This window comes from Lynx rufus, unplaced genomic scaffold (genome assembly GCF_022079265.1).
Source record: "Lynx rufus isolate CCGP_SWC_20201006 ecotype Redwood Valley unplaced genomic scaffold, mLynRuf1.p SCAF_14, whole genome shotgun sequence".
Taxonomy (NCBI): Eukaryota; Metazoa; Chordata; class Mammalia; order Carnivora; family Felidae; genus Lynx; species Lynx rufus.
This window is the reverse complement of record NW_025814828.1, coordinates 62,583,485-62,610,549: the sequence shown is the minus strand read 5'-3', so window position 1 is coordinate 62,610,549 and position 27,065 is coordinate 62,583,485.

Here is a 27,065-nt window from a genome sequence, read left to right as displayed (position 1 = left end):
GTGCTCACTTAATACATGCTGGATGAATAAATGAGGGGTTCTGACTAAATATTCCTTTTTGTAAACTTGGTTCTATATCACACAGAGTTTCATATTCTGTTTTTGACTATGCCTCTTCATTACTGCCCATCAGACTGGTCAGTTTATTGTATGTTGGCTGATATTAATCTTATATCTATAGAGATATGTTTGGGGTTTTTTTTGTCCATAACTGCTTACATTTCAGCTTTTGCAATGCATCACAGACACATATCAACTACCTTTATTAATTCTAGGTGTTTTTTGTTTCTTTTGGCTACTGCACAAATCCATATAATAAGGAAAGCCAGCTTCCCAGCTTCCTTCCAATTTTCCCTACCAATGCCTTTTTTAAAAAAGCCTATATAGGAAACTATCAACAAAACTAAAATGCAACTGATGGAATGGGAAAACATATTTTCAAATGACATATCAGATAAAGGGCTAGTATCCAAAATCTATAAAGAACTCACCAAACTCCACACCCACAAAACAAATAATCCAGTGGAAAATGGGCAGAAGACATGAATAGACACTTTTCCAAAGAAGACATCAGATGATCAACAGACACATGAAATGATGCTCAACATCACTCATCATCAGGGAAATACAAATCAAAACCACATTGGGGTACCACCTCACGCCAGTCAGAGTGACTAAAATTAACGAATCAGGAGACTATAGGTACTGGCGAGGATGTGGAGAAACAGGAACCCTCTTGCACTGTTGGTGGGAATGCAAACTGGTGCACCTGGTTTGGAAAACAGTGTGGAGGTTCTGCAAAAAGTTAAAAATAGATCTACCCTATGACCCAGCAATAGCACTGCTAGGAATTTACCCAAGGGATACAGGAGTACTGATGCATAGAACCACTTGTACCTCAATGTTTATAGCAGCACTTTCAACAATAGCCAGATTATGGAAAGAGCCTAAATGTCCATCGACTGATGAATGGATAAAGAAGATCCGGTTTATATATACAATGGAATACTACTTGGCAATGAGAAAGAATGAAATGTGGCCATTTGCAGCAATGTAGATGGAACTGGAAGATATTGTGGTAAGTGAAATAAGCCAGGCATAGAAAGACAGACACCATATGTTTTCACTCATATGTGGATCTTGAGAAACTTAACAGAAGACCATGGGGGAGGGGAAGGGGGGGGAAAGTTACAAATAGAGAGGGAGGGAAGCAAACCATAAAAGACTCTTAAATACAGAGAACAGTGTTGATGGGGGGTGAGGGAGGGGGGAAAGTAGGTGATGGGCATGGAGGAAGGCACTTGTTGCGATTAGCACTAGGTGTCATATGGAAGCAAATTTGACAATAAATTATAATAAAAAGAAAAAAAAGCCTACATATCTGTGATGGGAGTCAAATGTATAATGCCTCATGATTTCAGGGGGAAAATAAATGATTCTTTTGATTGAGTAGTACTTAAAATCCCTGTTAATTAAAAGTGCCTTTCTCAATGAGTGTTGTCTCCTACTATCATGTATATTCTACATATCTTCATATATGCCTTTCACTTTCTTCTTTTCTGGTTCTTGTCTGTTTCATGCACCCTTAAATGTGAGCTGCTATAGCATCCATTATATATACTAGTTTTGAAAGATCAAGTATACTTCCTTATGATGCTTGGAACAAGCCAATTTTTATATTGTAAGGACCAAAAATAAAGAAATTCATACCAAATGTTATATAGTCCCTGTGATACTCTTGGGCAATAAAAATTCAGCATTTTAAGAAATAGTGGTAATTCTGTTTCCCAAAGTGCTATTTTTTTTATCAAAATGAAAAAGCTGCCTTATAGTTTCCTTTATTGTTTTCTCTTCCCTCTTTTAAGCTTCTTTGGTGAGTAGATGCTTGTGGATTTAGGGTAGGTTTTTCCCCCTAGGTATATGGTTTTCTTTTTTTTTTTTATATATGAAATTTATTGACAAATTGGTTTCCATACAACACCCAGTGCTCATCCCAAAAGGTGCCCTCCTCAATACCCATCACTGACCCTCCCCTCCCTCCCACCCCCCATCAACCCTCAGTTTGTTCTCAGTTTTTAACAGTCTCTTATGCTTTGGCTCTCTCCATCTCTAACCTCTTTTTTTTTCCTTCCCCTCCCCCATGGGTTCCTGTTAAGTTTCTCAGGATCCACATAAGAGTGAAACCATATGGTATCTGTCTTTCTCTGTATGGCTTATTTCACTTAGCATCACACTCTCCAGTTCCATCCACGTTGCTACAAAAGGCCATATTTCATTTTTTCTCATTGCCACGTAGTATTCCATTGTGTATATAAACCACAATTTCTTTATCCATTCATCAGTTGATGGACATTTAGGCTCTTTCCATAATTTGGCTATTGTTGACAGTGCTGCTATGAACATTGGGGTACAAGTGCCCCTATGCATCAGTACTCCTGTATCCCTTGGATAAATTCCTAGCAGTGCTATTGCTGGGTCATAGGGTAGGTCTATTTTTAATTTTCTGAGGAACCTCCACACTGCTTTCCAGAGCGGCTGCACCAATTTGCATTCCCACCAACAGTGCAAGAGGGTTCCCGTTTCTCCACATCCTCTCCAGCATCTATAGTCTCCTGAGTTGTTCATTTTGGCCACTCTGACTGGCGTGAGGTGATACCTGAGTGTGGTTTTGATTTGTATTTCCCTGATAAGGAGCGACGCTGAACATCTTTTCATGTGCCTGTTGGCCATCTGGATGTCTTCTTTAGAGAAGTGTCTATTCATGTTTTCTGCCCATTTCTTCACTGGGTTATTTGTTTTTCGGGTGTGGAGTTTGGTGAGCTCTTTATAGATTTTAGATACTAGACCTTTGTCCGATATGTCATTTGCAAATATCTTTTCCCATTCCGTTGGTTGCCTTTTAGTTTTGTTGGTTGTTTCCTTGGCTGTGCAGAAGCTTTTTATCTTCATAAGGTCCCAGTAATTCACTTTTGCTTTTAATTCCCTTGCCTTTGGGGATGTGTCGAGTAAGAGATTGCTACGGCTGAGGTCAGAGAGGTCTTTTCCTGCTTTCTCCTCTAAGGTTCTGATGGTTTCCTGTCTCACATTTAGGTCCTTTATCCATTTTGAGTTTATTTTTGTGAATGGTGTGAGAAAGTGGTCTAGTTTCAACCTTCTGCATGTTGCTGTCCAGTTCTCCCAGCACCATTTGTTAAAGAGGCTGTCTTTTTTCCATTGGATGTTCTTTCCTGCTTTGTCAAAGATGAGTTGGCCATACGTTTGTGGGTCTAGTTCTGGGGTTTCTATTCTATTCCATTGGTCTGTGTGTCTGTTTTTGTGCCAATACCATGCTGTCTTGATGATGACAGCTTTGGAGTAGAGGCTAAAGTCTGGGATTGTGATGCCTCCTGCTTTGGTCTTCTTCTTCAAAAATCCTTTGGCTATTCGGGGCCTTTTGTGGTTCCATATGAATTTTAGGATTGCTTGTTCTAGTTTCGAGAAGAATGCTGGTGCAATTTTGATTGGGATTGCATTGAATGTGTAGATAGCTTTGGGTAGTATTGACATTTTGACAATATTTATTCTTCCAATCCATGAGCAGGGAATGTCTTTCCATTTCTTTAAATCTTCTTCAATTACCTTCATAAGCTTTGTATAGTTTTCAGCATACAGATCCTTTACATCTTTGGTTAGATTTATTCCTAGGTATTTTATGCTTCTTGGTGCAATTGTGAATGGGATCAGTTTCTTTATTTGTCTTTCTGTTGCTTCATTGTTAGTGTATAAGAATGCAACTGATTTCTGTCCATTGATTTTGTATCCTGCAACTTTGCTGAATTCATGTATCAGTTCTAGCAGACTTTTGGTGGAGTCTATCGGATTTTCCATGTATAATATCATGTCATCTGCAAAAAGCGAAAGCTTGACTTCATCTTTGCCAATTTTGATGCCTTTGATTTCCTTTTGTTGACTGATTGCTGATAGTAGAACTTCCAGCACTATGTTAAACAACAGCGGTGAGAGTGGGCATCCCTGTCGTGTTCCTGATCTCAGGGAAAAAGCTCTCAGTTTTTCCCCGTTGAGGATGATGTTGGCTGTGGGCTTTTCATCAATGGCTTTTATGATCTTTAAGTATGTTCCTTCTATCCCGACTTTCTCAAGGGTTTTTATTAAGAAAGGGTGCTGGATTTTGTCAAAGGCCTTTTCTGCATCGATTGACAGGATCATATGGTTCTTCTCTTTTTTTTTGTTAATGTGATGTATCACGTTGATTGATTTGCGAATGTTGAACCAGCCCTGCATCCCAGGAATGAATCCCACTTGATCATGGTGAATCATTCTTTTTATATGCTGTTGAATTCGATTTGCTAGTATCTTATTGAGAATTTTGGCATCCATATTCATCAGGGATATTGGCCTGTAGTTCTCTTTTTTTACTGGGTCTCTGTCTGGTTTAGGAATCAAAGGAATACTGGCTTCATAGAATGAGTCTGGAAGTTTTCCTTCCCTTTCTATTTCTTGGAATAGCTTGAGAAGGATAGGTATTATCTCTGCTTTAAACGTCTGGTAGAACTCCCTTGGGAAGCCATCTGGTCCTGGACTCTTATTTGTTGGGAGATTTTTTTTTCCAACGTTTATTTATTTTTAAGACAGAGAGAGACAGAGCATGAACGGGGGAGGGGCAGAGAGAGAGGGAGACACAGAATCGAAAAGAGGCTCCAGGCTCTGAGCCATCAGCCCAGAGCCCGACGCGGGGCTCGAACTCACGGACCGCGAGATCGTGACCTGGCTGAAGTCGGACGCTTAACCGACTGCGCCACCCAGGCGCCACTTGTTGGGAGATTTTTGATAACCGATTCAATTTCTTCCCTGGTTATGGGTCTGTTCAAGCTTTCTATTTCCTCCTGATTGAGTTTTGGAAGAGTGTGGGTGTTCAGGAATTTGTCCATTTCTTCCATGTTGTCCAATTTGTTGGCATATAATTTTTCATAGTATTCCCTGATAATTGTTTGTATCTCTGAGGGATTGGTTGTCATAATTCCATTTTCATTCATGATTTTATCTATTTGGGTCATCTCCCTTTTCTTTTTGAGAAGCCTGGCTAGAGGTTTGTCAATTTTGTTTATTTTTTCAAAAAACCAACTCTTGGTTTCGTTGATCTGCTCTACAGTTTTTTGAGATTCTATATTGTTTATTTCTGCTCTGATCTTTATTATTTCTCTTCTTCTGCTGGGTTTGGGGTGTCTTTGCTGTTCTGCTTCTATTTCCTTTAGGTGTGCTGTTAGATTTTGTATTTGGGATTTTTCTTGTTTCTTGAGATAGGCCTGGATTACAATGTATTTTCCTCTCAGGACTGCCTTCGCTGCATCCCAAAGCGTTTGGATTGTTGTATTTTCATTTTCGTTTGTTTCCATATATTTTTTGATTTCTTCTCTAATTGCCTGGTTGACCCACTCATTCGTTAGTAGGGTGTTCTTTAACCTCCATGCTTTTGGAGGTTTTCCAGACTTTTTCCTGTGGTTGATTTCAAGCTTCATAGCATTGTGGTCTGAAAGTATGCATGGTATAATTTCAATTCTTCTAAACTTATGAAGGGCTGTTTTGTGACCCAGTATATGATCTATCTTGGAGAATGTTCCATGTGCACTCGAGAAGAAAGTATATTCTGTTGCTTTGGGATGCAGAGTTCTAAATAGATCTGTCAAGTCCATCTGATCCAATGTCTCATTCAGGGCCCTTGTTTCTTTATTGACCGTGTGTCTAGATGATCTATCCATTTCTGTAAGTGGGGTGTTAAAGTCCCCAGCAATTACCACATTCTTATCAATAAGGTTGCTTCTGTTTATGAGTAATTGTTTTATATATTTGGGGGCTCCGGTATTCGGCGCATAGACATTTATAATTGTTAGCTCTTCCTGATGGATAGACCCTGTAACTATTATATAATGTCCTTCTTCATCTCTTGTTACAGCCTTTAATTTAAAGTCTAGTTTGTCTGATATAAGTATGGCTACTCCAGCTTTCTTTTGGCTTCCAGTAGCATGATAAATAGTTCTCCATCCCCTCACTCTCAATCTAAAGGTGTCCTCAGGTCTAAAATGAGTCTCTTGTAGACAACAAATAGATGGGTCTTGTTTTTTTATCCATTCTGATACCCTATGTCTTTTGGTTGGCGCATTTAATCCATTTACATTCAGTGTTATTATAGAAAGATATGGGTTTAGAGTCATTGTGATGTCTGTATGTTTTATGCTTGTAGTGATGTCTCTGGTACTTTGTCTCACAGGGTCCCCCTTAGGATCTCTTGTAGGGCTGGTTTAGTGGTGACAAATTCCTTCAGTTTTTGTTTGTTTGGGAAGACCTTTATCTCTCCTTCTATTCTAAATGACAGACTTGCTGGATAAAGGATTCTCGGCTGCATATTTTTTCTGTCTAGCACACTGAAAATCTCGTGCCAATTCTTTCTGGCCTGCCAAGTTTCAAAAGAGAGATCAGTCACGAGTCTTATAGGTCTCCCTTTATATGTGAGGGCACGTTTACCCCTTGCTGCTTTCAGAATTTTCTCTTTATCCTTGTATTTTGCCAGTTTCACTATGATATGTCATGCAGAAGATGGATTCAAGTTACGTCTGAAGGGAGTTCTCTGTGCCTCTTGGATTTCAATGCCTTTTTCCTTCCCCAGTTCAGGGAAGTTCTCAGCTATTATTTCTTCAAGTAACCCTTCAGCACCTTTCCCTCTCTCTTCCTCCTCTGGGATACCAATTATGCGTATATTATTTCTTTTTAGTGTATCACTTAGTTCTCTAATTTTCCCCTCATACTCCTGGATTTTTTTATCTCTCTTTTTCTCAGCTTCCTCTTTTTCCATAACTTTATCTTCTAGTTCACCTATTCTCTCCTCTGCCTCTTCCATCCGAGCCGTGGTGGTTTGCATTTTGTTTTGCATTTCATTTAAAGCGTTTTTCAGCTCCTCGTGACTGTTCCTTAGTCCCTTGATCTCTGTAGCAAGAGATTCTCTGCTGTCCTCTATACTGTTTTCAAGCCCAGCGATTAATTTTATGACTATTATTCTAAATTCACTTTCTGTTATATTATTTAAATCCTTTTTGATCAGCTCATTAGCTGTTGTTATTTCCTGGAGATTCTTCTGAGGGGAATTCTTCCGCTTGGTCATTTTGGATAGTCCCTGGTGTGGTGAGGACCTGCAGGGCACTTCCCCTGTGCTCTGGTGTATAACTGGAGTTGGTGGGCGGGGCCGCAGTCAGTTCTGATGTCTGCCCCCAGCGCACAGCTGGGGCCACAGTCAGACTGGTGTGTGCCTTCTCTTCCCCTCTCCTAGGGGCGGGATTCACTGTGGGGTGGCGTGGCCCGTCTGGGCTACTTGCACACTGCCAGGCTTGTGATGCTGGGGATCTGGCATATTAGCTGGGGTGGGAAGGCAAGGTGCACGGCGGCAGGGGGGGCAGGCTTAGCTCGCTTCTCCTTAGGTGATCCACTTCAGGAGGGGCCCTGTGGCAGCCAGAGGGAGTCAGATCCGCTGCCGGAGGTTTGGCTCCGCAGAAGCACAGAGTTGGGTGTTTGCGCGGAGCGAGCAATTTCCCTGGCCGGAACCGGTTCCCTTTGGGATTTTGGCTGGGGGATGGGCGGGGGAGATGGCGCTGGCGAGCGCCTTTGTTCCCCGCCAAACTGAGCTCTGTCGTCCGGGGGCTCCGCAGCTCACCCTCCCTTTGTCCTCCAGCCTTCCCGCTTTCCGAGCAGAGCTGTTAACTTATGACCTCCCAGACGCTAAGTCGCGCTTGCTGTCGGAACACAGTCCGTCAGGCCCCTCCGCTTTTGCCAGCCAGATTTGGGGGCTCTGCTTGGCTGGCGAGCCGCCCCTCAGCCCCGGTTCCCTCCCGCCAATCCGTGGAGCGCGCACCGCCTCGCTGCCCTTCCTACCCTCTTCCGTGGGCCTCTCGTCTGCACTTGGGTCTGGTGACTCCATTCTGCTAATCCTCTGGCGGTTTTCTGGGTTATTTAGGCAGGTGTAGGTGGAATCTAAGTGATCAGCAGGACGCGCGGTGAGCCCAGCGTCCTCCTACGCCGCCATCTTCGGTATATGGTTTTCTTTAAAGGATATTGTTAAGAACAAAATTTCCTAAAGCTACTTCTTATGGGTGTAACTGAACACTTGTTAATGTGTATAGAATGATCAATTTCTACTATACTTAGAAAATCGAGCTGCATTATTCTGAAAAACTATTCCACCATAGATTTCATGTCTCAGTTTTCTAATACATTGCATATTTTGTTAATTTTTAAATGTTTATTTATTTTTGACAGAGAGAGACGGAGCATGAGTAAGGGAGGGGACAGCTCCAGGCTCTGAGCTGTCAGTACAGAGCCTGATGCGGGGCTTGAACTCATGAGCCATGAGATCATGACCTGAGCTGAAGTCGAACACTTCCCCGACTGAACCCCGACATATTTTTTTGAAGGATTCAAATAGCAGAGAAAACAACAAAATAGCTTTACATATAAGTTTGTCTTGGAACTCTTAGATGATCCTGGATACAAATGCCAAGTTGAAATCTCCTTGATAGTTTGCTTCTCAGTGACTATGCACACAGCACGAGCAAAAGATGGTACAATGAAGCCAAATCCAAGCCCTTGGTGTCTTCTCTGTCCTCAGTACTCCTCTTTGCCAGTTTGGCAGTTCATCTGTGCTAATCAAATTCATCAGAGGTTGACAGGTGGTAAGTGGGTAATGCCATTCCAAAGTACTTAGTGTAATAGTAATATTTAGTGCAATTCTTATGAAGTTATATGGTATTATTTTAATAAGTGAATTAGCAAAACTTTTACAGTTCTCACCTTTTATTATTGAAAGCAGCACTCATCTGACTGCCCATGCTGGTCTCAGGAGATATATAATTTGCAATCCAAGCATAGTATTAACAAAAGATGTTATATAAAAATTACATAATTTCTTAGTTTTCAAATCCATTGAGAAAGGGTTTATTGCAATAATATGTTATGTTTCTATACACTGCATAGTAGATACCTAAATATTTACTAAATATTTAATTAATATTCCTCTGTGGATGCTATATCACCTGCTTATAATTCTAAGATATATTTATATTGTATATTTATAAGTTAATTAATTCTTCTCTGTGAATGGTATTTAGAATTCTTGGAACATTTAACATAACAACAGACAAATGTGTAAGTAAAATAAATATAAAACAGACAGGTGTGTAAATATATATATATATATTATATATAAGCATATATAAGCAAATATATATATATATATATATATATAATTTTCTCCATTTAAGATGGATATGACAGGGGCGCCTGGGTGGCGCAGTCGGTTAAGCGCCCGACTTCAGCCAGGTCACGATCTCGCGGTCCGTGAGTTCGAGCCCCGCGTCAGGCTCTGGGCTGATGGCTCGGAGCCTGGAGCCTGTTTCCGATTCTGTGTCTCCCTCTCTCTCTGCCCCTCCCCCGTTCATGCTCTGTCTCTGTCCCAAAAATAAAATAAACGTTGAAAAAAAAAAAAGATGGATATGACAAAGATGAAAAGGTGGCTGTGTAGTTGAGTATTGTCAATAATGAACTTTAAATTTTTAAAACAAAAATTTTTTAATTTTTATTTTTGAGAGAGAGAGAGACAGAGAATGATTGGGGGAGGGGCAGAGAGGGAAACAGAATCTGAAGCAGGATCAAGGCTCTGAGCTGTCAGCACAGAGCCCAATGCGGGTTTTGAACTCACAATCCTCCAGATCATGACCTGAGCCTACATGGGATGCTTAACCAATTGAGCCACCCAAATCTCCATCAGTAATGAACTTAAAATGCTCTTACAAACGTATAAATAAGGCCACTTTTTGAGATACAGGCCAATGAAGGCTGGTAGATAATTATTGCTGTTCAAATGATATGAAAATAAAATATGAAAACATAAAATAGAGTTTAGGATCATATATGTACTCAAAGTGTTATCTTTTAGCTTGTTTTCCAAGAGTGTGTTTAGGTATAAAATGTCATTGATTTATATAGTCTTTGATTAACAATCACTTCCAGGAAACCATTGCAAAAAGCAGTATGTACAATGTGGTACATCTTCAATTTTTAAATTAAAATGGAATTTATGGAATAAGCAACACTTTGATGTGAAAGGAACTCAAAAAAAATGATTCAGAGTCATCTGAATAGATGTAGAGGATATTTTCTGCTTTTTTAGCTGTTTATTGTCCAACCTTTCACTAAGTAATATACTAATTAACACAGTAGCCCACCTTCTATTTAAAATCAAAATCTGGAGATTCTTTTACTTTCCCCATGGAGGCCAGGACCTGGGTATGTAACCTGGGCTGAGATAAATGGATGCTAACATCCCATACTATGAACCTCAATTGGTAACACCAGATTAAATTTATGATTTTAATTAATTGAGAAAAGCTGCTACCATCTCTAGCAGTGCTGGTAGTAGTTTTTAGAGATGATGGAAGCTGGGGGCTCCCAAGTACTGAGGCTCTGTCTTGGCCAGATTGTTCTAGTTAACAGATTATTAGTTCGTACTTTGCTTCTTATCTCTCCAAACTCTTTTCCTTCCTTCTAGTTTTAGAAGTCTGATTTTCTAGACAATGTAATAGTATCTAATATAACCTACCAATGAATTCTTTTTTTTTAATTTTTTAAGATAGCTAGAGACTATGAGAATGAGAAATACTATATCATGTTACCCAATGTCCCTGCATTAATGATACTTGACAGACTCCAGAGCACATTTCCTGGAGGTTTCAGGAACCCACCGTGCCTAATTTAACACTTAAGAGGAGGTCGATACATTTGACATAAAAAAGGGATTTTTAAATTTATCAAACACAATATTATTGTTTACATTTCAAGAATGATATTTTTTTTCCAGAAGAGAGAGTGTAGAAAGTATTTGGTAATGTGTAATAGATGTAGCTTGAAATACAGGACATGAGCTTTAGAAACATATAGGTTTGGGTATTAATTTTTGTCCTACTATTTGACACCTGTGTGCCCTAGGTAAGTTACTTAAGATTTTTTACCTGTAAAAAGAAAATCATAAGAAATGTGGGGATTATCTGATATATTAAATATTACATTGCAACAAGAACAAAACCTAGAACATAATTTTCATTTAATTAATAATTATTATTGATTTGAGCTTGGAAAGATGGTGGAGTAGGAGGAATCTAAGTTCACTCTATCCCACATTTACAACTAAATACAACTTACATCTGAGTAAGTCAACTGGAGGGCAATATGAAGATTTTCAGAACAAACTCCACAACAAAATGTAGAGAAGAAGCCATATCTGAGAGAATAGGGTGAGCAGAAATGGTGGTTGGGGCTGCTCAGGAGGGGAAGAGTTGTGGGCAAGGAAAAGGGAAAGCACCAGGGAGCCAACACAGAGAAGATGAATCCCCATAATGTCTGGCTTTGGAAATCAGAGGAGCTGAATTCTGTGTTTTTATAACCAAAGCCTGGAGATTTAAGAGTCAGCTGACTCAACACTGGGCAAGCCAGGAGAGCCAGTGATAGCTGGTTCTCCAATCTTAAAGAGATAGCATCCCACAATGAGGCAACATAGAAGCAACAGTTTGCACAATGATTGCAGTAAATGGGAGGAAGATACACACACACACAGTATATATATATATATATATATATATATATATATATATATACTGATTGGGTGCAACTTGGGAGAATTGTATGGGAACAAAGGAAGTGACAGGTGCCATTTTCCTCCCCTTCCTTGGCATAAACACAGGGCCACCTGCCAGAGGCATCCCAGCACAGCTACTTGCTACCTAACCTGCTAGCAGTGTGCCCCCACCCACATGTTCTCCTGAGGACTTTTCCACTCCAAGCCTGCTGGCCTCAACCCTGGTCTCAGTGTAAATTTTGGTAACATCGTGCAAACACATGTGCCCTGTGCAGCTGCCATGCACACATACACTGTGCATCCCCAGCAGCTGCCTCCTCTGTGCACACACCCCTGGCCACCCCTACCTCATCTACATGCTATAAACCCAGCAGCCACAGTGCTTCAGGGGATTCAGCCTAGGTCTAACCACTCAGCTCAAATTTTAGTAACACTGCTGCCCCACACCCACAGAGCCAGCCTGCCTGGGACCCACTAACACCACAGAAAAAAAAAAAAGCAGAGCCCATAACAGGCAGAGAGTCAGCTCAGACAAATGGACTTAAAGAAAAAATGACTTAGACACAACAAAAGGATATAAGAAAGGCACATAGGAGACTCCCTTGAAGTGCGAGGTTCTGGTGAACAGGGGACACTGCACTGCTAGACACTATAGGAACTCTTGTTCATAAAACCACTACTTTCAAGAACAGAAGACACATCTGACTTTCCTAACACAGAGAAACAGACATGCAGAGGTGGAAAAATGAGGAGATAGAATAATATGTCCCAAATGAAAGAACAGGAAAAGATTACAGCAGGACATCTAAGCAGAAGAAAAATAAGTAGTATACCTGGTAGATAATTTAAAGTAACAATTCTGGGCACCTGGGTGGTTCAGTTGGTTAAGCATCTGACTCTTGATTTTGGCTCAGGTCATGATCTCATAGTTCATGGGTTCGAGCTCTACATGGGGCTCTGTGCTGATTATGTGGAACCAGCTTGGGGTTCTCTCTCTCCTCCTCTCTCTACTCCTCCACTACTCAAGATCATGTTCTCTCACTCTCTCTCCAAATAAATACACTTTAAAAAACTTAATAAAAAATTGAGTAATGATCCTAAAGATACTCACTGAACTTCAGAAAAGGGTGGGGAACATCAGTAAGACCCTGGACAAAGAGATAAAATATATCAGAGATGAGAAACCCAATAAGTAAAATAGAAAATACAATACATGGAGTAAATACTAAGCTACAGGAAACAGAGGAACATATCAGTGACCTGGAGGATAGAGTAATGGAAAGCAATGAATCTAAACGGCTGAGAGATAAACAAATACTGCATAATGAGAATACACTTACAGAACTCAGCAACACCATCAAGCATAATAACATTCACACTGTAGGGATCCCAGAAGAGAGAGAAAGGGGGCAGAAAATGCATTTAAAAAAATACTAGTTGAAAACTTCCTGAATTTAGGGAGGGAAACAGAGATCCATTTTCAGGAGGCAGAGATTCTAAACAAATTCAATGCAAAACTGTCCACACCATGACATGTAGTAATTAAGATGGCAAAAAAAAAAAACAAAAACAAACAAACAAACAAACAAAAAAAAACAGAGGAAGAATTCCTAAACGTTCCAAGAGAAAAGAAGACAATTACATACAAAGGAAACTTCAGAAAGCAAAGCTGTTTTTTTAGCAAAACTTTGCATGCAAGAAACAAGTGGCATGATATATTCAAAGTGCTGAAAAAAAATATGAAGCTAAGAATACTCTAACCAGCAAGACAATCATTCAAAATAGAAGGAGAAATAAAGGATTTCCCAAACAGACAAAAGAATTAATGACCACAAAACCAGCCCTACAAGAAATGTTAAGGGGGACTCTGTGAGTGGAAAGACAAAGCCACAAGTAAGAATAAGAAAAATAGGAAGGACAAAAGCATAAATAAATAAATAAATAAATAAATAAATAAATAAATAATTATACCTGCAAAAATCAGTCAAGTCAAACAAAGTTAAAGAGTATAAGATATGATACCAAATATTTGGCACATGGAGAAGAGAGGAGTAAAGAATGAGTTCAAAATTAAGTGATTATCAACTTCATATAGACTGCTATATGCCAAAGATGTTATATATAAGCCAAATGGTAACCACAACCAAAAAACCAGTAATAGAAATGCAAAAGATAAAGAGTAAGGAATCTAAATATATCACTAAAGAAACCCAGCAAACCACTAAAGGGAGATAGAGAAGAAAAGATCAGAGAAAAACTACAAAAACAACCAAAAAACACATAACAAAATGACAATAAATACATATATATCAATAATTAGTTTGAATGTAAATGAACTAAATGCTGCAACCAAATTGATAGGATGACAGAGTGGACTTACAAAAAGACCCATCTCACAAAAGACTCAATTCACACCTAAATAAACTTGCAGATTGAAAATGAAGGGATGAAACAACATTTATCGTGTAAATGAATGTCAGAAAAAAGCTGTAGTAGCAATTCTTATATCAGACAAAATAGACTTTTAAACTAAGTCTGGAAAAGGAGACAAAGAAGGACACTGTATAATAACAAAGGGAACAGCCCAACAAGAAGATATAGCAAATGTAAATACTCATGTACTCAAAATGGAAGCACCCCAATACACAAAACAGTTAATAACAAACAAAGTAACTAATTGATAGTAATACAGTAATAGTAGGGGACTTTAATACCCAATTTACATTAATGGACAGATAATCCAAACAAGGAAACACACTGGACCAGATTATTTGACAGATATATTCAGAACATTCCATCCTAAAACAACAGAATGCCCATTCCTTTCAAGTGCACATGGAACATTCTCCTGAATAGATCACATATTAGATGTCAAAACAAGTCTGAACAAATTCACACAGATCAAAGCCATACCATGCATCTTTTCTGACCTCAGTGCTGTGAAACTAGAAATCAACCACAGGAAAAAAACTGGAAAGACTGCAAATAAATGGATGTTAAATAACATGCTACTAAACAATGAATGGGTCACTTAGGAAACCAAATAAATCAAAATTTACATATAAATAAATGAGGATGAAAACACAATGGTCCAAAATCTGTGGGGTGCAGCTTTAAGGGAGTGTGGGAAAATGGCAGAGTAGGAAGACCCTGAGCTCATCCCATCCCATGTTCGCAACTAGATATCATCCACATACACATCAGCAAACCAGAGAGCAATCTGAAGACTGCCAGAAGAAACTCTACCAGTAAATATAGAGAAGAAGCTTCATCTGAAAGGTTAAGAAGGTCAGAAAGGCAGAGGAAGGCTGCCCACAGGAGGGAGGGAGCTGTGCACGTGGAGAGGGCAGAGAAATGGGCCCTCACACCAGGAACCTCACATAGGAAAGCCATAAAGTTTGGCTTTAAAAGCTAGAGGAGTTGAATTTCATGAGTTTATAAAACCAGTGGGACTTGGAACCGGGAGCATTCAAAGTCAGCTGACTCAGCAACCCAGAAGGGCCATGATAGCTGGGTCCCTGTTAAAGAGACAGCAGTCTGCACAGACAGGCAACACATAAATGACATTTTATACAACACTTGGGGCAGTGGGAAGACAGATCTGTTTATACTGATTTTGGAGCATGCTGGGGGAGTACTCAGAAACCGAGGGATCTGGCAGGTGCCATTTTTCTCTCCTATCCCCAGTATAAACACAGGGCTATCTGCAAAAGGTCAGGCTGTACAGACACTTGCTACTTAACCCATAGCCAGTGCACTATGCCCACGATTTCTCCTGAGGACTTTCCCACTCCAAGCCTGCTAGCCTCAGCCCTGGGGTTAGGGCAAATTTTGTTAAAGCCATGTTCATGTGCTACCCAGCCACTTGGTACACAGGTACCACTTTGTGCCACAATAAGCCACCACACCCCACATATCTACCACACCACCCTGAGCTACCACCCCTGCATGTTGCACCCTGCTGACATGCTAAGCCCATATGCACACTCCAAGCCACTATTGTACACTGGAGTCAGGCTTGCACCCCTATCCACCCCAGCTCAAAAACTCCAGCCAACACAGAACTTCAGGGGATCCAGTATAGGACTAGTGCCCTGGAGTAAATTTTGCTAAAACCAGTGCTCTGTTCCCAAGTTCCCCGGTGGGCATGTTCCTTCAAACCTGACTTGTTTGGGTCCCATTAAAACCACAGAGAGAAAGCAGAGACCACAACAGACAGAGAATCAATGCAGACAACTAAACTGAAAGGAAAAATAATTCAGACACAACAGTAGGATGTAAGCACACACATAGGACACACTCCTGAAGAGCCACATCCTGGTGAACTGGAGACACTACACTATAGGGCACAGCAGAACCTCTTTCTTATAAAATCAACACTTTCTTTTCTTTTTTAAGTTTTGCCTTTTTTTAAAAGGAATGTTTACACCCAATTTGGGGCTCAAAATCATGACCCAAGTTCAAGACTTTCATGCTCTTCTGTCTGAGCCAACCACATGCATCCTTAAAAAAAGTTTTATTTTTAATTCACTACTTTTAAGAGAAGATAGGGCTGACTTTAACACAGGGAAACAGACACAAAAAGTAGACAAAATGAGGGGACAGAGAAATTTATTCCAAATTAAAGAAAAGGACAAGGCTATGTCCAGAGATCTAAGCAAAACAGACATAAACAACATGCCTGATAGAGAATTTAAAGCAATGATCATAAGGGTATTCACTGGACTTGAGAAGAGAGTGGAAGCAATCAGTGAGAGTCTTAACACAGATATAAGGAATAACATAGTAGAGACAAAGAGCTCAATAAAGAAATGAGAAGCATGCTTGTTGGAATGAATAACAGGATAGAAGAAGCAGAGGAATGAATTAGTGACCTAGAAGACATAGTAATGGAAAGTAATCAAGCTGAACAAAAGAGACAAATAAATAATTATGCAAAATGAGAATAGACTTAGGGAAGTTAGTGGCTCTTTCAACATAACACTTGTACTACAGGAGCCAAGGAAGAAGAGACAAGGGGGAAGAAAATGTATTTAAAGAAATAATAACTGAAAACTTCCCTTATCTAGGGAAGGAAACAGATATCCAGATGAGGTACAGAGAATTCCCATAAAAATAAACAAAAGGAGACCCAATCCAAGACATATTGCAATTAAAGTAACAAAATCCAGTGGTAAATAAATAAAAAAAATTAATAGCTGCAAGAAAAGCCATTAACTTATAAGGGAAAACCCATAAGACTAGCAGGTGATTCTTTAACAGAAACTTTGAAAACCAAAGGGAATGGCATGATATATTAGAAGTGCTGGATGGGAAAAAAAATCTGCAACAAGAATACTTATGCAGTAAAGCTATCATTCAGAATAGAAGAAGAGATAGAGTTTCCTAAACAAACAAAAACTTAGAGTTCATGACCACTAAACCACCCCTAATAGAAACATTAAAGGTGACTCTTGGAGTAGAAAGGGAAGACCAAATATGACAGTATAAAGGTAGGAAACATAAAAGCAGTGAAAGTAAATTTTCTATAAAAAAATAAGTCAAGGAACTAACAAAAAAGAAGATATAAAATAGAATAACATACACCTAAAATGTGGGGAGGAGAAAAGATGGGTTCAAACTTAATGAACATCAACTTAATATAGGTAGCCATACCTGAAAAGATTATATAAAAATGTAATAGTAACCACATAACAGAAACCACTAATAAATATGCAAAGAATAAAGGAAGAAATCCAAATATATTACTAAAAATCAGCAAACCATGAGAGAAAGATAAAAAATTATCAGAGTAAATCTTCAGAAACAATCATAAACCAAGTAATAAAATGATAATAAATATATATCTATCAATAATTAATTTGAATGCAAATGAACCAAATGCTCCAATCAAAAGGCACAGGTGACGGGCACCTGGGTGGCTCAAACAGTTAAGTGTAAGACTCTTGATCTCAGCTGAGGTCTTGATCTCAGGGTTGTGAGTCAAGCCCCACATTGAGCTCTGCATTGGGTGTGAAGCCTACTTAAATGGGTAAGGAGCATTAAGGAATCTACTCCTGAAATCATTGTTGCAATATATGCTAACTAACTTGGATGTAAATTTAAAAAATAAATTAAATAAAAATTAAAAAAAGAAAAGACACAGAATGACAGAATAGATTAAAAACAAGACCCATCTATATGCTGTGTACAAAAGACACATTTTATACCTGAAGACACCTACAGATAGAAAGTGAGGGGATGCAGAAACATCTACCCTGCAAATAGACGTCAAAGGAAAGACGGAGTAAAATTATATATCAGAAAAACCGCCTCTAAAACAAAGACTAACAAGACACAAAGGAGGACATGATATAACAATAAAGGGAAAATCCAACAAGAAGATATAACAAATATAAATATTTATGCGACCAAAATGGAAGCACCCAAATACAAAAAACAAAAACAAACCAACAAACCTAATAACAGACATAAATGAACTAATTGATAATGACACAATAATAATAAGGGACTTTAACACCCTAGTTACATCAATGGACAGACCATCTAAACAGAAAATAAACAAGGAAACAGTGGCTTTCAATGACACACTGGACCAGATTGATTTAAGAAATATAGTCAGAACATTCTCTCCTAAAACAGTAGAATACACATTCATTTCAAGTGCACATGGAACATTCTCCAGAATGGATCACAAAACAAACCTCAACAAATTCAAGTATATTAAAGTCATACAATGCACCTATAAACAACAACACTATGAAGCTAGAAATAAATGATAAGAAGAAATCTGGAAAGACCACAAATATATGAAGGTTAAATAACATGCCACCAAACAATGAAAGGCTCAACCAGGAAATAAAATAAGAAAAATAAAAGTGCATAGAAACTAATGAAAATGCAAACATGACAGTACAAAACCTTTGGGATGCAGCAAAAGTGGTCATAAGAGGGAACTTTATAGCAATACGGGATACCTCAAGAAGCAAGGAACATCTCAAATAAACAACTTAACCTTATATGTAAACGAGCTAGAAAAAGGACAAACAAAACCTAAACCAACAGAAGAAAGGAAATAATAAATATTAGAGGAGAAATAAATGATATAGAAACTAAAACAAACAAACAAACAATAGAACAAATCACTAAAGCCAGGAGTTCATTCTTTGGGGAAAAAAAATCAATAAAATTATAAACCTCTAGCAAGACTTATCAAGAAAAAAAGAAATGTCTCAAAGAAATAAAATCACAAATGAAAGAGGAGAAAGAAATAGCAATATCACATAAATACAAATAATTATAAGAAAACATTATGAAAAACTGTATACCAACAAAGTGAACAGTGTAGAAAAAATGGATAAATTTCTAGAAACAAGTGAACTACCAAAATTTGAACAAGAAGAAAAAGAAAATTTGAATAGATCAATAACCAGCAAATAAATAGAATCAGTAAAAAAAAATCCCAACAAACAAAAGTCCAGGACTACATGGCTTCACAGGGTAATTATACCAAATATTTAAAGAAGAGTCAATACCTATTCTTCCTATTCCAAAAAATAGAAAAGGAAGGTAAACTTATTAATTCATTCTATGAGTACAGAACTATCCTAATACTGAAATGGGATAAGGACACCACTGAAAAGAAAACTTTAGGCCAATATCCTTGATGAATAGAGTTGCAAAAATCCTCAATAAAATACTAGTAAACCAAACTCAGCAGTATGTTTAAAAACTCATTCACAAAATCAAATAGGATGTATTCCTAGGTTGCAAATGCAGTTCAATATTTGCAAATCAATCAACATGATACACCACATTAATAAAAGGAAGTATAAGAACCATATGATCATCTCAGTAGATTCATAAAAAGCATTTGACAAATACAATATCCATTTGGAGAAAAAACCTTAACAAAGCAGGTTTAGAGGAACCTATGTCAACATAGGGAAGGCTATTTATGAAAAATCCACAGCTCATATCTTCCTCAATAGCAAAAAAACCTGAGAGGACATCCTCTAAAGTCTAGAACAAGACAAGTGTGTCCACTCTTACTGTTTTTATTCAACATAGTACTGGAGGTCCTAGCCACAGCTACAGACAACAAGAAGTAATAAATGCATCCAAATTCATAAGAAAGAAACTAAAGTTTCACTATTTCCAAAAGACATGATACTATGTATACAAAACCCAAAAAAAAGTACACCAAAAAGCGACTAGAACTGATGCATGAATTGAGTGAAGTTTCAGAACACAACATCAAAGTAAAGAAATCTGATGCATTTTTATACACCAATAATGAAGCAGCAGAAAAGAAATTAGGAAAATACTCTCATTTACAATGCACCAAAAATAAGATGTCTAGGAATAAAACTAACCAAAGTGGCTAAAGAACTGTACTCTGAAAGCTGTAAACACTGATGAAAGAAATTGAAGATGACAGAAAGAAATGGAAAGACATTCCATGTTCATAGATTGGAAGAACAAATATTGTTAAAATATCTATACTACCAAAGGAAATCTACATATTTACTTCAATCCCTATCAAAATACCAACAGAATTATTCACAGAAGTGGAACAAACAATTCTAAAATTTATATAGAATCACAAAAGTCCCTGGCACAAAAACAGACACTCAGATCGATGGAACAGAATAGAGAACCCAGAAATGGATGCACAAATGTATGGCCAACTAATCTTTGACAAAGCAGGAAAGGATATCCAATGGAATAAAGACAGTCTCTTCAGCAAGTGGTGCTGGGAAAACTGGACAGCGACATGCAGAAAAATGAACCTGGAGCACTTTCTTACACCATACACAAAAATAAACTCAAAGTGGATGAAAGACCTAAATGTAAGACAGGAAACCATCAAAATCCTCGAGAATGCAGGCAAAAACCTCTTTGATCTTGGTCACAGCAACTAATTACTCAACACGTCTTTGGAGGCAAGGAAAAAAAAGCCAAAATGAACAATTGGGAACTCATAAAAATAAAAAGCTTCTGCACAGCAAAGGAAACAATCAGCAAAACTAAAAGGCAACCGACAGAATGGGAGAAGATATTTTCAAATGACATATCAGATAAAGGGTTTGTATCCAAAATCTCTAAAGAACTTATCAAACTCAACCTCCAAAAAACAAAGGATCCAGTGAAGAAATGGGCAAAAGACATGAATAGACACTTTCCAAAGAAGACATCCAGATGGCCAGGTGACACATGAATCATCATGGAAATACAAATCAAAACCACAATGAGATACTACCTTACACCTGTCAGAATGGCTAACATTAACAACTCAGGCAACAACAGATGTTGGCGAGGATGCAGAAAGAGTATCTCTTTTGCATTGCTTGTGGGAATGCAAGCTGGTGCAGCCCCTCTGGAAAACAGTATGGAGGTTCCCAAAAAAATTAAAAATGGAACTACCCTTGGGGTGCCTGAGTGGCTCAGTTGGTTGGGCGTCCAACTTCAGCTCCGGTCATGATCTCATGGTCAGTAAGTTCGAGCCCCGTGTCGGGCTCTGTGCTGACAGCTCAGAGCCTGGAGCCTGCTTCGGATTCTGTGTCTCCCTCTCTCTCTGCCCATCCCCTGCAAATGCTCTGTCTCTCTCACTCTCAAAAACGAATAAATGTTAAAAAAATAGAACTACCCCATGACCCAGCAATTGCACTACTAGGTATTTATCCAAGGGATACAGGTATGCTGTTCCAAAGGGACATATGCACCTCAATGTTTATAGCTGCACTATGAACAATAGCCAAAGTATGGAAAGAGCCAAATGTCCATCAATGGATGAATGGATAAAGAAGATATGGTATATATGTACAATGGAATATTATTCGGAAACCAAAAAGAATGAAATCTTGCCAATTGCAACTACGTGGATGGAACTAGAGGTTATTATGCTAAGCGAAATTAGTCAGAGAAAGACAAATATCATATGACTTCATTCATATGGGGACTTTAAGACAGAGAACAGATGAACATAAGGGAAGAGAAGCAAAAATAATATAAAAACCGGGGTGGGGGACAAAACATAACAGACTCTTAAATATGGAGAACAAACAGGGTTACTGGAGGGGTTGTGGGAGGGGGAATGGGCTAAATGGGTAAGGAGCATTAAGGAATATACTCCTGAAATCATTGTTGCACTATATACTAACTAATTTGGATGTGGAAAAAAAAAAAAAAAAAAAAAAGAATCACAGAAGTCCCTGAATAGCCAAGGCAATCTTAAAAAGGAAAGCAAAGCTGCAGGTATCACAATTCTGGACTTCAAGTTATATTACAAAGCTGTAGTAATCAAAATAGTATTGTACTGGCACAAAAATATAGACACATAGATTAATAGAACAGAATAGAAAACCCAGGAATGGACCCATAACTATACGGCCAATTAATCTTTGACAAAGCAGGAAAGAGTATCCAATAGGAAAAAGACAGTCTTTCTGTCCAGAAACAGAAACATGCAGTAGAAAGAAACTGCACCACTTGCTTATACCATATACAAAAATGAATTCAATATGGATTAAAGACCTAAATGTGAGACATGACACTATAAAAATCCTAGAATGGAACACAGCAACATCTTTGACATCAGCCTTAGAAACTTTTTTTGTGGATACTAAAGCAAAAATAAACTATTGTGTCTATATCAAAATGAAAAATGTATGCACAACCTATGGAATGGGAGAACATATTTGCAAATGACGTATCTGATAAAAGATTAGTATTCAAAGTATATAAGGAACAGACACAACTCAACACAACCAAAACAAATAAACCAATTAAAAATGGGCAGAAGTAATGAACAGGCACTTTTCCAAAGAAGACATCCTGATGGGAACAGATGAATGAAAAGGTGTTCATCATCACTTACCATCATGCAATTGCAAATCAAAATTACAATGAGATATGACCCCACACCTGTTAGAATGGCTAACATAAACACACACACACACACACACACACACACACACACACACACAAGAAACAACAGGTGATGAAAAAAAAGGAATTTCCTTTCATCGTTGGTGGAAATGAAAATTGGTATAGCCACTGTGAAATACAATATGCAGGTTCCTCAAAAAGTTAAAATAGATTTATAAAATCCTGCAATTGCCCTAGGTGTTTATCCAAAGTAAACAAAAATACTAATTCAAAGGTATACGTATACCCTGATAGGTATAGCAGCATTATCTATAATAGCCAAATTATTAAAGCCGCTGAAGTGTTTATAGATAGATGAATAAAGAATATGTTGTATATATAATGGAATATTTTTTAGCCATAAAAAATAAAATTTTGCCATTTGCAACAATGTGGGTGGATCTAGAGAGTATAACCCTAAGTGAAGTAGATCTGTCAGAGAAAGACAAACACCATCTGATGTCACTCATGTGGAATTTAAGACAAAATGAGAACAAAATGAGAAAGGGGGAGAGAAAGAGAGTGAGACAGAAACAAAGAAACAGACTCTTAACTACAGAGAACAAACTGATGGTTACAAGAAGGGAGGTGGGTGGAGGATGGGTGAAAGAAGTGACAGGGATTAAGGGATGACTTGTAGTGATGAACACAGGTGATGTATGGACTTGTTCAATGTGTATATTGTACACCTGAAATTAATATAATTGTTCAATCTCTATATTGTACACCTGAAACTAATATAACCATGTATGTTAACTCCCAGCAAACAAAAGTCCAGGAACTGAAGGCTTCACAGGCAAATTCTACCAAACATAAAAAAAAAGACTTAATACCTATTTTCATCAAACTCTTCCAAAATACAGAAGAAGGCCGGTATCACCCTGATACAAAAGCCAGAAAAAATCCACCACAAAAAAGACAGCTACAAGCCACTATCTCCAATTATCTCAGATGCAAAAGTCCTCAACAAAATGCTAGCAAACTGAATTCAACAATAAATTTTTAAAAAGTCACCATGATCACCTGGGATTTATTTCCAAAATGCAATTATGGTTCAATATTTGCAAATTATCAACATGATACATCACATCAAGAAGAGAAAGGATAAAAAAACACGTGATAATTTCAACAGACGTATTTGACAAAGTACAGCATCAGTTCATGATAAAAGCCCTCAATAAAGTATGTTTAAAAGGAACACACCTCAACATAATGGTCGTATATGAAAAAGCCACAGCTAACATCATCCTAATGGGAAAAAACTGAGAGCTTTCCCCTTAAAATCAGGAATAAAATAAGGATGCCAATACTCACCACTTTTAATCAACATATTATTAGAAATCCTAGTCACAGAAATCAATAACAAAGAAATGAAAGTTATCCAGATTAGTAAGGAAGAAGATTTCACTATTTGCAAATGGCATGATACTATACACAGAGAATCTGAAAGACTCCACCAAAAAACAAACAAACAAACAAACAAACAAACAAACAAAAAACTACTAAACCCGGTAAGTGAATTCAGTAAAGTTATACGATACAAAATCAATGTGCAGAAATCTATTGCATGTCTATACATAAATAATGAAGCAGTAGAAAGAGAAATTAAGATAACAATCCCATTTATACATGTACCCAAAACAATAAGATACATAGGGATAAATCTACCCAAAAAGGTGAAAGACGTGTACTCTGAAAACTATAAAATATTGATGAAGTAAATTAAAGATGACACAAAGAAATGGAAAGACACTTCATGCTCATGGATTGGAAGAACAAATATTGTTAAAATGCCTATACTACCCAATGTGATCTATATATTTAATGTAGTAGCTATCAAAACACCAATAGCAATTTTTACAGAACTAGAAAAACAATCCTAAAATTCACATGGAACCACAAAAAATATAACCAAAGCATTTTTGAAAAAGAAAAGCAAAGATGGAGGTATTACAATTCCAGGCTTCAAGATATATTATGAAGTTTTAATAATCAAAGCAGTATAGTAGTGGCACAAAAATAGACAATCAATAGAACAGAATAGAACACCCAGTAATAAGACCATAATTATATGGTCAATTAGTCTTCAACAAAGCAGGGCAGAATATTCAACAGGAAAAAGACAGTCTTTTCAACAAATTGTGTTGGGAAACTGGTCAGCTACAGCAAAGGAATGAAACTGGACCACTTTCTTACACCATACACAAACATAAATTCAAATGGTTTAAAGATGTAAATACGGGACCTAAATCAATGAAAATCCTGGACTAAAGCACAGTCAGTAATTTCTCTGATGTTGGCCATGCAAATTCTTTCTGGATATGTCTCCTGAGGCAAAGGAAACAAAGACAAAAATAAATAAACTATTGGGACTTCATCAGGATAAAAAGCTTCTGCACAGCAAAAGAAACAATCAACAAAAGTAAAAGCCAAACTACAGAAGATTTTTGCAAATGACATATCCAATAAAGGGTTAGTATCCAAAATATATGAAAAACGGATACAATCCAACATGCAAAAACAAATAATCCAATTAAAAATGGGCAGAAGATATGAACAGACATTTCTCAAAAGAAGCCATACAGATGGTCAACATACATGTGAAAGGATGGTCATCATCACTTACTATCAGGGAAATGCAAATAAAAACGACACTGCCATATTACTTCACACCTGTCACAATGGCTAAAATTAAAAAAAAAACACAAAAAATAACAAGTGTTAGCAACAATATGGGAGAAAAGGAACCCTCTTGCACTGTTGGTAGGAATGAAAACTGATATAGCCATTGTGAAAAACAGTATGGAGTTTCCTCAAAAACTTAAAAGTAGAACTACCTATGATCCAGTAATTCAACTACTGGGCTTACAAACAAACAAACAAACAAACAAAAAAACACAAAAATACTAATTCAAAAGGATATATGCATACCTATGTTTATTGCAGCATTATCTACGATAGCCAAATCATGGAAGCAGCCAAAGTTTCCACTGATACATTAATGTATAAAAACTATGTGGCATATAATTTTATGGCTGAGTTTATTCAGCCATAAAAGAGATGGAGCTAGAGAGTATAATGTTCTGTGAAATAAATCACTTAGAGAAAAACAAATGCCATAAGATTTCATTCATATGTGGAATTTAAGAAACAAAACAAATGAGGAAATGAAAAAAGAATAAACAAGACAGAGAGAGACAAACCAAGAAACAGACTGTTAAGTACAGAGAACAAACCTATGGTTACAAGAGAAGAGGGGGTGTGCAGAAGGGTGACACAGATGGTCGGGATTAAGGAGAGCAATCGTTGTGAAGAGCACTGGGTGATGTATGGAAATTTGAATCACTATATTGTAGAGCTGAAACTAATATAACACTTTATGTTAATTATACTGGAATTAAATTTAAAAATTATTATTATAGTTCAACATTTATTGAGTGCTTTCCATGAATCAGGAAATGTGATGCTCTATATATGCTATAAATGCAAATACTCTTCAAAACTGTGAATCTAGTACTGTTTTTATTCCCATTTTACAGATGAGAAGTAAGGAAAGTGAAGCACAACATAATTACACAACATTCTGAAGGTCACACAGCAACAATTCCATCCCTTCCATTTTTCAGCTTAAATTTGTCTCTTTCCTCTTCATGTATTCTTTTTATTTATCCTTCAAGTTTCAATTCTTGTTTGCTTTATCCTCTTAACTGCAGGGTCACTGGCTAATAATTTATAAATAATTCCAGTGTAATTTGTGAGTAAAGCCAGGGACAAGTTATCTAGCTCTCAGTGTCTTTTTCAATGACATAACCAAAATATTCCTGTACATCCCCTTCATTGGAAATATCATCCTATAAACCTGAGATATAATTTTCAATTTTGGGATAACCAAATTATCTTTTGATACATCTTTTTAATGCCACTTGCAAAACATATTACCCTCAGGTTAAGAGAAAGTAAAAAGGGACTCCATTAGAAAAGCTGATGTTCTCAGTGAAACAAAGTTGATGTGTCCCAGTCTTATTCTTGAGTGAGCAAATATTTTCTTGAGGCAAAAAGACCTATCATCTCTGGTCTAATGTTACATTCAGACAGAAGGAAGGATCCCAAAGGCTATTTCTCCAGATTAGATTTTAAGCAAGTGACCATGGACACTGCTGACATACCTGGATAAACACCGTGGCAGAGACAAGCAATGACACTGCTGGTCATTGGTAACTAATCCACTTCCATTTCATAAGATAATAAAAAATTAAAAGCTGTTCTAAAAACAGAGGGATTTGGAGCTGGCTTGGTACTAGGCCCTATTGGTATCCTCATAAATCAGTGTTATTTCTTCTCTTGGGTATAAGCCCATTCTGAAATCCATGCAACCTGTTGTTGCTGCTCCTTTCTATTTAAGCTTCTCTTTTTGTAAAGAGTGTGACGAGCTTTGATTGACAAGCACTTTTATTTTTTTTTTTGT